Here is a 15,821-nt window from a genome sequence, read left to right on the forward strand (position 1 = left end):
TACTGTATCGTACACATAGTTTAATGGGAGCAATTCTCTTTAGAATTATATTTTATAAAGTAGAGTCCCTTTTTGGTAGCACAGAAGGTTCATAAAAGGATGAAGATTTATTTACTATGAGGAGAAATCTCAATAATTTAGAATTATTTCACAATTAACTCTGTATTTTATAAGAAAGCAGATTTATGTAAATCTTTATGATATAATGATAATTATGATATAATATCATAATAATTAGATACCAAGACTGAGGATAATACATGAATATTTGTATGTCCTACATGAAGGGATAGAATTTGGTATAGAAAAAACATGAAAGAGTGGCTCAGTGACTCTAGCAGCACCGCTAAAGTGACATCACTGTGTTACACCAGGCTTTGGGATCTGTTATAATTTCCTTTTTCTTCAAAAAAAAGGAACAATCATATTTCTCCCTCTTTCTCCAATATTCTTCTAGCAAGAATAATGAGATCACGTACAATTAATAACAGTTGAATATTAATTTCCTACTAAAGAAATATAATTATTATTTTTTTTAATACTAGAAGCCTGATGTTGTCCTAAAAGATCATTTTACCTTCGTCCCTGTGAGGAACTGGAAGAAGAAATTGTGAACAAGTGCCAGTGTGCTTCTGAGAGCCCCCAAAGGCTTGGTTCCTTCCTGCAGTTACAAGAGTTCTAATGTGTTGCAGGAGTCATTCATTCCCATTGTGCACTCACTCCAAGAGCCCATTTTATCAACCTACCTGAGTGATTCCTGGTAAATTAAAGGCATTACCCTTTCCCCTCTTTCTGTTCTTCACAGCACACCCCACTTGCCTGTTCTTAAACACAGCGGAGGAAGGTGTAGAGCTTGAAGCTTGGAACTTTCCTTTCAAAACAAGTAAAATCAATCCTTCTCAAAGGTTCACCAGAGAGCTGGAGAAGGGGAAAAAGAGGTACACTTTATCCAAAATAGTGCTGTATCTACAGAACCAAACTGGTAAACCGGTAAACTTGTACCTTTCAGAGAAGCAGGGCCCCTGCATAAGGAAGACATGCAAATTCATGACGCATTCGATGTTTTTCTCTTAGGTAAACTAGGGACTTTGATGTGCCATGTAGGTTACTCCTTGATAAGAAAATGCACGATTCTGGTGATAACAGGGGAAGCTATGCATGTTTGGGGAGCAAGGGTTATATCGGAAATCCCTGTACATTCCTTTCAGTTTTATTGTAAACCTAAAACTGCTCTTAAAAAATAAAATCTTTAAGAAAAACTAGTATCTTTTGCAATTATTTATGTGATTTTTTTCGGCAATAAGATTTAAATAATAAAAGTGATGAAATTAATGGAAATCTCTATAATTTGAAAAGCTACAGACCTATGACTATGTTTACCTTACCTATCTTCCTGCTGGTTAAGGTTGTACATTATATGTGCTTTGGTCAAAAGCATAGATTTATAACCAGGCAACTGACTTTAGCAGAGCTTGGGGCAGAAGACTTCCGATTAAATTACAAATTTCAGGAACTAATTCAAGTTACTAGTGGCAGGCACTGTTCATGAAATCACTGAAGGCATTCCCACTCCACACTTCTCCCTCTGCCTGCCTCCCCCGCCCCACCCCACAAATGCACGTACATTCATATGCTCTAACACAACAGACACAGAATTTTGTTCAGGAATTTGGTGGAGCACTTTGGTCTTGGGAAGTTCATTCTAGCCATGGTCTGGGGTGGAGAGGTGGGCATGAAAGTAGTTCTAGTTAATGAACCAGTAAGGGGAAGTTTTAGGTTTCTGGGAGTTTCAGAAAAAGCTGTTTTCCTCCCTGATACAGAGGAGATGGAGGATGCTGAAGCTCCCTCTCCACACAGCATCCTGCTTCCTGCCAGCAGACACGTCTGTGTGAGGGTGTGGTACCCAAAGCCCTGCAGATATCCTGCAGTCTGAAAGGTGGTCAAGAGACTCACCCAGATCTGAGATGTGGGTGAAGGTGTGAATGGACGGCAGCAACACCTTCTGCAAGATGTCTGGTTATGTAAGGGGAAAAGCCTCTTTTTGTGAAGCAGCTAGCAGAGGGGTTTTGGGTTACAGCTTAAAATACTGTGCTGATACAATGAAGATCCTGTCCTCCAAGTGTGGCCCCCTGTGCAGGATTACACAATAAAACCCTGCTAAATTGAGCTCTTTTACTTCAGATCCATCCTGACACTCAGCTACTGGCCTCATTTAAGAATATTAAATTAAATAGTAATGTACTAGCTTTGGTCAGCACTAATTAATTTTGTTATTTGGTAGAATATAGAATATTTTATTATTCTGAAAAATCACTAACAGTGATTATTATTCTTAAAAAGGTGTCAACAGAGTTCTAATTTTTTTCACATGACTTCTTAATATTTATGACAGGACAGGGTAACAGTCAAATATTAACATTAGCTCAAGGGGATGGACAGGGAAGGCTCCAAGGAAAGCAGTAGCTCTTCCTTAAGAAGAGTGGTTAACTCTCTAATCTAGTTTCCCACAGCATTTTAAACTTGGAGAGACTCCTTGAGAACAATGAATATTTGCTTTTTTTTTTTAGTACATAATATATTCCAGAAACTACTATGGATTTTGTATGTGTTATCTTATTTAACCCTTGAATATCCAAAAATTTTAATTGCTGCAGACCACATGTAAGTGGCAGAGCCCAGGCCCAGGTTGCCTGGCACGCAAGGCCCCTCTCCCGGCAGCAGCCTGTGCCCGTGGGCTGTTACCTCGTTCACAACTTCCCTTCTCAGGAACCTCTGTAGCAGCCCATGCACGGGCTCCCCATCCCACTGCAGCTGAACCCAGTGGAAATGCTGCTGTACCAGCAAGTCAAAGCCCTGGACACAGGCCTTGGCAACGGTTCCCATCAGAAAGTGGTTCTCATGAAAGCAGTAACATTCAGATGTTACATTTCCTAAAACAAACCAAAAGCAACACTCCAACCTCAGCAAGCGGTATCAGGGGACAAATCCAAATTCACATACATGAAGGAAAGAAGACCAGGAAGCCTAATGTGTACTCTGGGGAATAGAAAGATTGAAAGGATCTTGAAGAAGCTTGCTTCTCAGCGAGCCCTCTCCACTATCTTTACTTTTCTGGAAAGTACAGGGTCTCTCAGTGCTGTGATTTTCCAGAGGTCCCCAAAAGTCCCCCAGCAACTCAGACAGTGAAGATTTATCCAAATTCTCTAAGATGATGATGATTTTCTTGGTAGCAGAGGATTGTTTCACTGAGATCAGACATGCTGTGATCAAAAAGGAAATTTGGTGATTAAAGGTTTTACAGAAACCTATATAAACTGGCAAAAAGTTAAGTGTGCAAAGATGTGACACAATGGGAATGCTCTTAAACTGCTATGGGAATATAAGGATTCTGAAAAACAGTTTGGCATTACTGAATACACACACACATACACAATGGTCCAATACCAGTTCCTTAACAAATCCCAAAGGGAATCAACCCAAATGTCCACCAACAGTAGACTGTACTCCAACAGGAGTATATTCATACAACAGGTATGAAAGGGAACAAATCACAACTACAAGCAACCATGTGGAGGACTGCTACAAATGGTATATCCAGAAGGAACCCTACTTCAAAATGACACCTGCACCCCAATGTTCATAGCAGCACTATTTACAATAGCCAAGACATGGGAACAGCCTAAAAGTCCATCAACAGATGACTGGATAAACTGTGGTATATTTATACAATGGAATACTATTCAGCCATAAAAACCGACAACATAACGCCATTTGCAGCAACATGGATGCTCCTGGAGACTGTCATTCTAAGTGACATAAGCCAGAAAGAGAAAGAAAAATACCATATGAGATCGCTCATATGTGGAACCTAAAAAACAAAGCATAAATACAAAACAGAAATAGACTCACAGACATAGAATACAAACTTGTGGTTGCCTAGGGGGCAGAAGGTAGGAAGGGATAGATGGAATTTCAAAATTGTAGAATAGATAAACAAGATTATACTGTATAGAACAGGAAAATGTACAAAAGATCTTATGGTAGCTCACAGAGAAAAAAATGTGACAATGAATATATATATGTTCATGTATAACTGAAAAATTGTGCTCTACACTGGAATTTGACACAACATTGTAAAATGATTATAACATGTAAAAATGTTAAAAAATATAAATAACTATTCAGCCATAAAAAAATAAAATAGTGCCATTTGCAGCAACATGGATGGACCTGGAGAATGTCATTCTAAGTGACGTAAGCCAAAAAGAGAAAGAAAAATACCATATGATATCACTCATATGTGGAATCTAAAAAAAAAAAAAAAAGACAAACTTATTTACAAAACAGAAACAGACTCACAGACATAGAAAACAAACTTATGGCTACCGGCAGAGAAGAAGGGATAAATTGGGAGTCCTAGATTTTCAGACACTAACTAATGTATATAAAATAGATAAACAACAAGTTTATACTGTATAGCACAGGGACCTAAACTCAATAACTTGTAGTAACTTATGATTGAAAAGAATATGAAAATGAATATATGTATGTTCATGTATGACTGAATTATTATGCTGCACACCAGAAATTGACACAAGAGTGTACACTGACTATACTTCAATTTGAAAATATATATATAAAGAAATCATACAAGGATGCATACAATATAATTTGAACATTAAAATTCAAAAGGGGCAACACTAAACATATAATTCAGGGGTTCATATGTAGTAATACTTTTTTAAAAAGCAAAGAAAATGGTTACTACAACAAGACAGACTAGTGGACATCTCCAGAAGGAAAAGTTTGTGAACTGAGTGTGGCACATGGGTACATTCTTGAAACTGGGGCTATTCCGTGACCTGATCAGTGGTTAAATGGTTATTTTAAATGATTCACTGATCTGTAAATATAAGTAGTATGTACCTTATAGAGGTATATTTCACAATACAGAAAGTCAAAATCCTTAAGTGACCTTTAATGGCACATACGTAAAATATTCATAAAATTATGGAGACAGGACCTCAGAGACAAGCAGAACCCTCCTTTCATTTTACAGATCTCAGAGAGGTTACAGTGATCTGACTAAGGTTTCAGAAACAGTGGTTAAGGAAGGACTACAGTCTGGGACTTCTGATTCTTATTTAAGGGGTCCTCACACTAAAGACAGGGGGTGCTGAACTACATATCAACCCCAAATGAAAGATGGAAAGTAAATGGAAGATTGTTATTTTATGTAGAAGATAAGTCAGTGGACAAAATATAATGGCACCTGCTAAGCACTCTAATGTCATTCAAATTGTAGTTAAAATACATATAATTCTTCCTATATACCAATGAATAAAAAGATTAAAATTACTTTTTAATGTTTTAGAAGATTCTGAGATGCCCCAGTCATAGCTAAATTAACCTTGAAAAAAGATCAATTTAAGATACTTGAGAGTAATTCTGTCATGCCTTCCACTTTTCACAAACACTTCTGATGGTGTATCACACTCCCTTCGGCCTCCTTGTTACTATAGACACAAATGCATTTTCACTTTCAAAAGAACTCCTTGAGCACTGTAAATGAATCTCTTCTGAAGCTTTAAAAACTAGAAAAGTAGAAACAATAACAACCACATCTCAATTTAGCTGTACTTGGGGGGGCTGGGTCCTCTTCAACACAGCGATTGAGTCAAGAGTGCTAAAATTCTATGCTTCTCAGGTTCAAATGTTATTTCAGAGACATGGAAGTCTGAGAAACCTGTAGTTTTTTTTTTTTTTTTAAACAATGATAAGCTAACAACCTTTTATATCCAGAGATTAAAAAAAAAAAATTGGCCAGGTTGAATGGTTGATGTATCTGCTTTTCTGTAACTAAGGACTGCAGGTCTCCAGCTTTTCCCTGATGTGTGTGAAGTGTCTGACTAGCTCCAGTAGTCCTGAAGCTGCTGCATCCAGAAAGAGCGTGTCTGCAGGAAGAGGAACTGCATCTCAGCAAACGTTTTCCCATGCCTCCTTGCTGGATGTACGATGCTAAGCACTGTGGCATGCTAAAGGTGATCAATTCTAACCAGGGATGTGTGCCATTTTAAACTGAACCTATTAGAAGGAAGCGCATTTTGACAGGTAGGTCAGAAGAAGGCTTTCTAGGTTTAAGACATGGCACAGTCAGAAGAACAAAGGTTGGAGGGGACAGGGGCCTCAAACCAAGGTCAGAATCGAGGGGCATGTTGCAAGAGGGGTATGTTGGTGAGCTCAAAGCTGACACAGGCCTCAGTCAGGTTTGGTTGGGAGCTAGGGGCAGAGGAATGAAATCAGTGGAACAGAATCCAGGAGGCCCATTTTTGAGCAGCCAGGCAGCAGGCTGGGTCCTCACCCTGGGCTACACATTATGATCTCCTAGGATCCATCCCCAGGGGCTCTGATTTAACTGGTCTGTTCTGAGCTCAGGTGTTGACATTTTGTGATCAGCCAGGGTGAGATTTGCTGATATGAAGTCTCAGAACCCAGAATGTCAAGTCATGGGGGAGAAACTACCAGCCATGGGAATGGGTGAAAGTCTTTAAGGAGGGCGATAAACATGATTTGAATCCTGCTTTGAGATCTTACACTGGTGTGACTAACTGACAGGAAAGGAAAGAAAAACAGGAAAGCACACCCCCGGACTCTTATTGATGAGGTGAGGACAAGAGGGAGTGGGACCCTCATCGAGGGCCAAGGCACAGAACAAAAAGGTGTTTTGAGATGGAGTCGGTAACGCTCAGTGGTTGACTGTCCTGACAGAGCAGTGGAGAGAAATACCAGAGACAACTCAGAAGCTCCCATCAGAAGAGGCCATGCAGGTAATGGAGGCAGAAAGCATACGAGGAAGAGCACACATGAGGCAGGGGAGATGGGGATGGGCTGTTTCATGCCTGAGTGTTTGCTGAGTCAGGCATCTCTCCTGAGCTGTCCAGCAGGGGCTGGAACAGAAGGATAGGAGGATTCAGACTGGAGATAACTGAGTTTACAGGAGTTCGGGAGACATAGACTCATCCTCCTGGGTCTACAGGCAAGAACTGTATTGCTCATTAATCCCTCAGTGAATGGACAGCTTGTGCCCTAGATAAAAGGAGGTGGGGGTGCTGTTCATGATTGTTGGGTCGTTTCCATCTCATCCCTGTTCATCTTGATCTTCCCTGAGGGACTGATCAAGGGTCAAACAGACTGGGTTTCTTTGATGAAAAGCTTGGTCTTCAATACTGCTGGCCTCAGTTACTCAAAAATATACTCAATTTTTCAGTAACATCTACGTCTCCATCAGACCACTTACAAGCAACATCCTGAAGCAAGTTGGTCCAAAGGTAAATTTCATTTTAGTTGAGAAATAGCATGTTTTGAGTTCAGGTTAACATAGTTTCAGTTCTAATATATTAACCAGCCACAGAAGCAGAAACTCATTACACCTTCTGGCTTGAAGGATTTATCAGCCCCTGATCAGGGTTCGTGTAGACACAAGATGGCCACCCACTCCACGCTACAGCTGGAGATTCCTTTTGGCCAGTGCTGGAAAGCCGTTCAGATTCCCTTTGCCCTGTGATAATTCAAAGCCCTATTTCTAAAACAAATCTACTCTTTTTGTCCTATTCTCTTACAACTTTATAGGCTATGTCAGCCCTGCTCCTCTCCAGAGGCTGGTCATCTTAAATAGACACCCCCTTGGGTAGGCTCAGGGCTATTGTCCAGTGTTGCACACCATTGTATTAAATGTTCTGGATAGCAGTTCTACAGCAAGACTCATGGGCTTAAAAATAATTAACATATCACATTTATAGTTAAATCCAAACTCCTTTATGTCTAACATGACCTCAAGTCCAAAATCTCCCCTTTGAGATGGATGGCAGCACATCTTCTATACTGTTCACTCAAAACAAAGCTCTGTAGGGATGATGCTCCGAGTCCAGATGAGAAGCAAGGGACAAACATTCCAAGAGCCTCCACAAACGTAGGGTCTAAGGAGGAAAACTCATTTATGTAGACTTCAATTGCACAGCCTCCTCCTATTATCACACTAATTCCATCTCTATTACTTCTGAAGTAGAAATTTCTCTCAGGAATTCTAAGCATTTCTTTGAAATAGCAATTTAGTGTTTAATTTTTTTTTACTACTACTGTCACATGCAATTTTAAAAAGCATCTGTCTTGCTAACCCAACTCAATACCTTACACCGAGGAGAAATTGGACCCACTTCTAATACACGTTCATACACTCCTTAGCAAATAACGGAGCCATGTGGCATGACTCTCTCACACAAGTCAATATGATAAGGAAGATGTTATTTTAAAATAAATACAAGATAAGCCTTGCTAGCCAAAAGATAACCCTTGTTGACATGTTCTGTTCCACATTATTTTCTTCACTGGCACCATTTTAATTTCCATATAAGTTTTATTTCTTAAAGCTAGTTATTTTAAAAAATCTGCTACTTTTCCTTCTTGTATTTTTTCATTCGTACACTTTTTAAAAAAATTCCTTCTCTGTGCCTCTTTTCACTGGCTTTCTTCTGCAGAATTGTAGAGAGGAACATATACAGTAATGCATGTATGATGCCCATTGGAAGATAAAAGTTCAACTTTCTAACCACAGCCCAATTCAAGTAGCTTAAATCTCTTTCTTTAGAGAAAATACGGTTAAAAAACCAGGGATAAGTTTAGAATGCCTTACAAATCAGTGTATTCCTCACTTGGAAGTCATGTAATTTGATCAATTTAATTTATTGGTAAAAAAAAGCAAGAGAATAGCTGAAAGATTCCTATCCCCAATATTCTAAAAGCCTACATGGAATAGAGGAGGAGACCCCCTTTCTCTCATCCAGATCTCTGCTCGTGCTATTCTCTGTCCTTTTCCATCACCCTTTGACCAAAAGAACATTCCCTGCTAGGTGCTTTCTGCACAACAAAAAAAGGGACACCACAGTATCCACAGACCCTTCCCACTGGCTGACACAAGATTCTCTCACACTGCTCAGAAGCCTCTGGTGCCCCCATCTATTCAGAGTGTATGTTTTCTTTGACCTCCTCATTGGTCACCAGTCAACAGCAGCTGGTCTTACTGAGAAAATGATGGTGACAGTGGATGGAGTTTTAGGAGATGAGGATGGACAGCAGCAAGGGAGAGATTTGAAGCCAGACTGTAATGTTCTTAACATCTGGGACCTTCAGTGTTTATTCTGGAGCCACTGCAGTGTAATAGCAGGGAACTGTCCTGAGCAGTTTTCTATTCTAGGGTGAGCCCTCTGGAAGCCTGTAGGGGGCCTGTGGAAGGAATGAGACCAGAGGAAATAAGAAGGGTCTCCATTGTCCCTTGAGCAAGAAATGATAGGTGGCAGGGGGACAGGAGAGCAGGGGGTGGAGACGAGATGTAGGAAGCAGAGTCAGAAGAACTCAGGGCTGAGTGGAAGTGATACACTCAGCTGGCAAACTTGGGCAAATGCCTTCACAGTCTCGGCAGATGAATCTTGTGTTTATGTCTTACTTTTGTTATTAAAAAAAGGAAGAGGATATTTGATACTTATAAATTGCTGAGCCACATACAGAATAAAATCCTTTAATACTTGGAGAGGCTACACTACTTCCTACATGAGAAAGGAGTTAGAGTGGAGATTTTTGGCCTTAATCTATAGTTCCAAAACTTCCTTTTTCAAACTCAACTCACTCTTATCCTTATGCCCTATTATCAGCTATTGCCTTAACAACTCCTGCACACTCTAATCTTACTTCTTTCTACCTCCATCATAAGCAAGTTCTTCTACCTGCTGACAACTAAGTATGACTAACTCCTTTTTCTTTGCCCATGCTATTTCCTGATCAGGAGATTCATCCACTCATTCAACAAGCAATTATTGGCAATCAGTGTACAAGGTGAAACAGAAGAATAAGCTACATTACTAGCTTTCAGGGAGCTCGCAACATGTGTGTGGGCCAGCACAAAAGCCCAGATGGTACCCTCACTGCCTTGACCTAGAGTTAGGTGGGGCACAGAGGTAAACAAAACCTACTGCTGTTCATCAGAGGTGGTTGTCATATCTGGGGGGATTAGAAAAGCCTTCATTTGAGGTGTCCTTAGAGCATTTAAGCAGGGGCTTCCATGGCTATTTTGATCAGCACTGTACTGGGCATAGTACCTGCCATGCAGCATAGTGTGTGTGTGTGAGAGAGAGAGAGAGAGAGAGAGTTTGTGCGTTTATTCTAGATGAAATCTTAGAGTAATTCTAGGCAAAAAATGCAGCATAAACAAAGAAGAGTAGAGAGTGGAAAAGCAAAGGATATGTGTGGAGAAATACCGTATTTTCGCTGGAGCTTAGGTATCTATTTTTAAAAAGGGTCAGATATTCCAAAGAAGATATATAAATGGCCAACAAGTACATGAAAAGAAGCTCCACATCAGCAACCTCAGGGAAATGCAAACCAGAACCACAGTGAGATATCAATACCTGTTAGAACGGCTATCACCAAAGAGTTAAAAAGTGTTGGTGAGGATGTGTAGAAAAGGGAACTCTTGTACAATGTTGGTGGGAATGAAAACTGGTACAACAACTATGAAAAATAGTATAGAGGGTCTTCAAAAACTAAAAATAGAACTACCATATAATCCAGCAATTCTACTTCTGGGTATGTATCCGAAGGCAATAAAATCTTGCAGAGATCTTGAAGAGATATTTGCACTCCCATGTTCACTGCTTAATTCACAATAGCCAAGATATGCAAACAACCTACCTATTCATCAGCAGATGAATGGATAAAGAAAATGTGCCATATATATATAGTGGAATATTTTTCAGCCATGAGAAAGAAAGAAATACTGCCATTTGTAACAACACAGATGGATCTTGAGGGCATTGTGTTAGATGAGATAAGTCAGAGAGACAAATATTGCATGATATCATGTGTATGTGGAATCTAAAAATGCCAGTCTGATGATACGCAGTAGAATGGTGGTTGTCAGGGGCTGGAGGATGAGAGAAATGGGGAGATGACAGTCAAAGGGTGCAGTTATAAGATAAATAAGTTCCAGAGATCTAATGTAAACATGGAGGCTATAGTTAACAATACTGTATTCTATACTTGTAAGTTGCTAAGAGAGAAAATACTAACTGTTCTCACTGTGAGAAGGAAATGGTAATTATGTGAATTGATGGAGATGTTAGCTAATGCTCCAGTGGTATTCATTTTGCAATATGTACATGTATCGAATCAATGCATTGTATACCTTAAACTTACACTATATCTCAAAAATTAAATTAAAAAGGGACAGATAAGCAAATCAGATGGGTCAATGTCCTTGAATGGAAGGTCTTGAATAGCATTGGCTTGATTCAGTGAGTGATGAAAGAATGTGGGAGGCAGAAATCACACAGAACTTTCAATCAGGAGTCTGGTGGTCCATGAAGGATGTTCAGGGAGAAGAGGTAGGCAGAGCAGCCACTGCCAGGGGAAAGGGGGCATACAGTAGGATGGTACCATAAGGGTGGATGAAAAAGGCACACTGAGACCCACTTGGCAGGACATGAACACAGACTGGCTGTGTGAAAAGTGTGAGGGGTCCATGAATGAGAACCTGGGGGTTCTAAATGGTCCTCATACTGCTTTAAAAATAGAGATAGTTAAAAATATGGAAAGAACAAGCTCCCAGATTTTCACAGAAAAACCTGGATTTCTGGCTTCTTCTTCCAAATCACAAGATCTCAGGACCCTGGGTCTATGCTTCTACCACCAACAAGTGGCTAGAGCTGAAAGCTGCTGCCCTGGGGAGACCAAGATGTGCCTCCCCTCCCCCAGTCCCAATCAGCTGGCTTCACCCCTTAATGTGGCTTTTTGGCACTTGTGGGCATTTAGGTTTTTTAAGTCTGCCAATAAGACCTGAATTCCAAGTGTAGGGGCCAAGAGACTTGTGCCACTCACCAAATTGGGCAATTAGGAAGAAGAGGTGTTTTTGTTTTGTTTTGTTTTGTTTTGTTTTGTTTTTTAACAAGATGTTCCCAAAAGTTTAGAAACACTGAGTTGGTCACCTTTGCATCCTCCTTGACCTAGTTCACTGTTCTCAGATTTTTTTAGCTCTCTAAGTTTAGAGCAGAATCCAGTCTAATTGCTTATCTACAATGATAGGGTGAGAACAAAATATTTTAGCTTTTTACATTGAGATGAAACAAGATGGAACCCTGAAAAAACATACGGGCTTCTGTTATAAAACTAGCAGGAGAAATAAACATTTGGCACAGGTGAGTTTTTAAGGAGCAATGGCTGGCAGTGATTCAGGTCAGGTTCAGGAGCCAGACTGTGTTTTTTGTTTTAACATTTTTTATTGATTTATAATCATTTTACAATGCTGTGTCAAATTCCAGTGTAGAGCACAATTTTTCAGTTATACTTCAACATATATATATTCATTGTCACATTTTTTTCTCTGTGAGCTACCATAAGATCTTGTATATATTTCCCTGTGCTATACAGTATAATCTTGTTTATCTATTCTACAGTTTTGAAATCCCAGTCTATCCCTTCCCACCCTCTGCCCCCTGGGCAACCACAAGTTTGTATTCTATGTCTATGAGTCTACTTCTGTTTTCTATTTATGCTTTGTTTGTTTGTTTGTTTGTTTGTTTGAGATTCCACATATGAGCGATCTCATATGGTATTTTTCTTTCTCTTTCTGGCTTACTTCACTTAGAATGACATTCTCCAGGAGCATCCATGTTGCTGCAAATGGTGTTATGTTGTCGGTTTTTATGGCTGAATAGTATTCCATTGTATAAATATACCACTTCTTTATCCAGTCATCTGTTGATGGACATTTAGGCTGTTTCCATGTCTTGGCTATTGTAAATAGTGCTGCTATGAACATTGGGCTGCAGATGTCATTTTGAAGTAGGGTTTGTTCTGGATATATGCCCAGGAGCGGGATTCCTGGGTCATACGGTAAGTATATTCCTAGTCTTTTGAGGAATAGGAGCCAGACTGCTTGTTCTGAGCCCTGCTCTGCTGTGTTTTCACCATGGGATCTGTGGATAGGGTACTTAACTTCTGTCTCAAGTGTTTATAAATCAGGTGTTTAGAATAAAGCTTACCAGAGTCAAAGCTTAATATATATTAGCTATTATTAGTATCATGGTCAGAGAAAAACAACTTTCTGTAGCTAACTTTCACTAGTATCTGGTCAAAGACTGACCTCAGTACCAGAGCAACATTCAGATTCTGGTGGGATTTTCCTGTCCCCAAAATATGTGCCTCAGGGTTTGTGGACTCCTCCATCCCTCTCTAAAACTGCTTCTGAATTTTATTTTTTGATTTAGGAACTCCTGGTTATTTCCTTCTTCCTCATCCTGGTCAACTGCTACCCCAGCCACAAGATATATTCCTTGATCATAGCTCCAAAGATGAGAATCACCACTTCCCCTAAAAAAGAGACCTGAATTCACATTTCAACCCTCCTCTTCACTCAGCTCACAACTGCCTCCCTCCTTCACTCCCCTCGGCCCCCAGGGTCTCTGTGGCTTTGAGGTCTTGGAGACTGGAGGCTGGTCCGTTTCAGTTTTGTTTCACAACCACTAGTCACGCTATGCTATGTAGGGTTACACTAACTCCACCTGTGGTGAAGCTTGGGGTGTTAAACTCTAGAGCCTAAGGATAGAAAAATTAATGAAAACATTCTATTAATAGACATTTTAATCATGGTTCTGCCATTATGCAGTTGTGGCAAGTTACTGAACCTCTCTGTGCCTGTTTCCTCACCTTTGAAATGGAGATAACCATACTGACTTGCACAGGGCTGCTGTGGAGATTAAATGAGTTAATTAATACATGTAATGTATTTAACAAAGTACCAGTCAACAGCGCTCTAAGAGTGAGGTGGAGAAAGTAGTTCACCCCAGGGGCAGCAATAAGGGGTTCTTTGGTTGCAGAGAATTTATAAATAAGAATAAAATTTACCCAAAATTGATCTGCTTTTATCACTGTGCAGTTCTAAACTGCATCAAAGACACAATACTTAGCTCCACCAGGTGGACTGCTCCTACCAACTCCTCCTTTAGCATCATCTGGTGGCAGTTATATAGTATGCTCATAGCAGATAATAATTTATAAACAAAAGATGAAGAAAAAGAAAAAATATAGGATGTGCAATAAATGTAATGATATGTATATGAAAATAATTTTTTGCAAGTGTTCACCTGGGTCCCAGTTTTCATCCGAAAGCTGCTGAATAAATTAAAAGTCCACTTAAATTTATCCCAAGCAACATTTATTTCCTTGTAATGGCATCACTGACGAGATGTGTTTTTGTTACCACAATTCAGTTTGCTGAAACAGACTTACCACTACTGATGAACAGATCTGCTAGCTGCTCCTTGGAGAAATCAGGGTCCATTTCGGCTCTCACTATTTCACAGGAGAACCCTGCAGCCATTTGTCTGTGCTGTGATAAGAAGAGATAGTCATTAGTTCTACACACTTTCGAGTTTTCAGGGAAAAGGAGAGGGTGTGCAAGTAATTGATACCTTCATTCAGAGCAGCAGCTGATGTGCTATGTAGTCTTGCAAGCTTCTTTCTGGGCCATGGAAAGTGACTTTATGATATTGCTCAATCTATTAATAAGCCAAGAAGAGACCTTAGGTACTTTTTAGGCTTTTGGTTAGCATTTTGCTAAGCAGAAAAAAAGTGGTACACAAGTGTGGAATCTCCTTTCTGATTGTCCTCAGCCTTTCAAAAGATTAAAAATATTCTAGAGATTAGCTGTATTCACTGGGCATGTCAAGTCTTTCACTTTAATATGAAACACGGGCAAATATAGCATTTATGTGGTATATTTTATATAGTATTTACATACTTATAGCAAGAGATGACATTTTATGAAAAAGCACGCACCGTCTACCCTCTGTTTTCTACAGGGAGGGTCAGTGTGTTAGCTGGGAACACAGTTCCTAGAATATTCTGTCCCTTGCAGATGTTAAGTTTTGTCTTTATTATACCTTGTGGGTGCTCCTTAGTCTGAATTTTCCTAATGCTTATTTTACTTTTCAGAGTAAAATAGAAACAAATATTACTAATTTTGGAAAATACAAAGAAACATAAAGAAGCAGAATAGGAATCACTGAAGCAATCACTGTAAATGTCTTTGTTTCCTTTCAGCTTTTTTCTTCACATAGTTGATGTGTGTGTATTTGCTTTTTATGAACAATATGTGAGTGTAATAGTGTAATTTTTTTACAGCTGCTGTATATCAGATGATATCTCTGTGTTGACTTTTTACATAAAAGACTTTTTCATGAGTATAAAATTCTTCAATAAACTCTCTGTATGATTCCATTTTTTGAAGCACTGAATTCCAGAAATCTAGGTAGAGACTGATCACTTTTACTTTGTAAAAAGGAAAATGTCCTTCCTGGAAGCCTATAGGGTTTTTAAGTGAAATCTTGACCCTCACGTATAAGGATACCTCGCCTGAGAACATGTGGAGATGCAGTGGATGTTGGGACAGAAAGCCAATGACCTTTTACATAGGGCAAAGGCAGTGACATTTAGAGCAAGATGTGGAAAGGGAAGCCTTCCCCCGACCTCTGCCATCCTGGGGCTGGGCTCCCACTCCCAGCCTACATGATGCAGAGAAGCTTTCTTCTTGGAAAAGTCTTGTAGAAAAGCACCTGTGCAGGTGAAACGCCGCCTTACCAGTACAGGTGACATAGCTTGTGTGTGAAGCCTGAGCCACCCAAACTTAGAGACGTGTCAGACGTGAAAGGGTCTGTTCTCTCTTTATAATTCAGGATGGGACAATGCCAGGGCATGTGTGTGTATCTTTGTGCTAT

General features: G+C 39.7%; 2 pseudogenes; one reads left to right on the forward strand and one right to left on the reverse strand.

Moving 5' to 3' along the window:
* The window catches only part of LOC135321893 (cortactin-binding protein 2-like), a 28,278-nt pseudogene extending 13,741 nt beyond the window's left edge, over window positions 1–14,537 (reverse strand).
* LOC116154175 (U6 spliceosomal RNA) lies at window positions 968–1,067 on the forward strand (annotated as a pseudogene).
* Window positions 14,538–15,821: the final 1,284 nt, after the last annotated feature.

This window comes from Camelus dromedarius, chromosome 8, assembly GCF_036321535.1.
Source record: "Camelus dromedarius isolate mCamDro1 chromosome 8, mCamDro1.pat, whole genome shotgun sequence".
Classification (NCBI taxonomy): Eukaryota; Metazoa; Chordata; class Mammalia; order Artiodactyla; family Camelidae; genus Camelus; species Camelus dromedarius.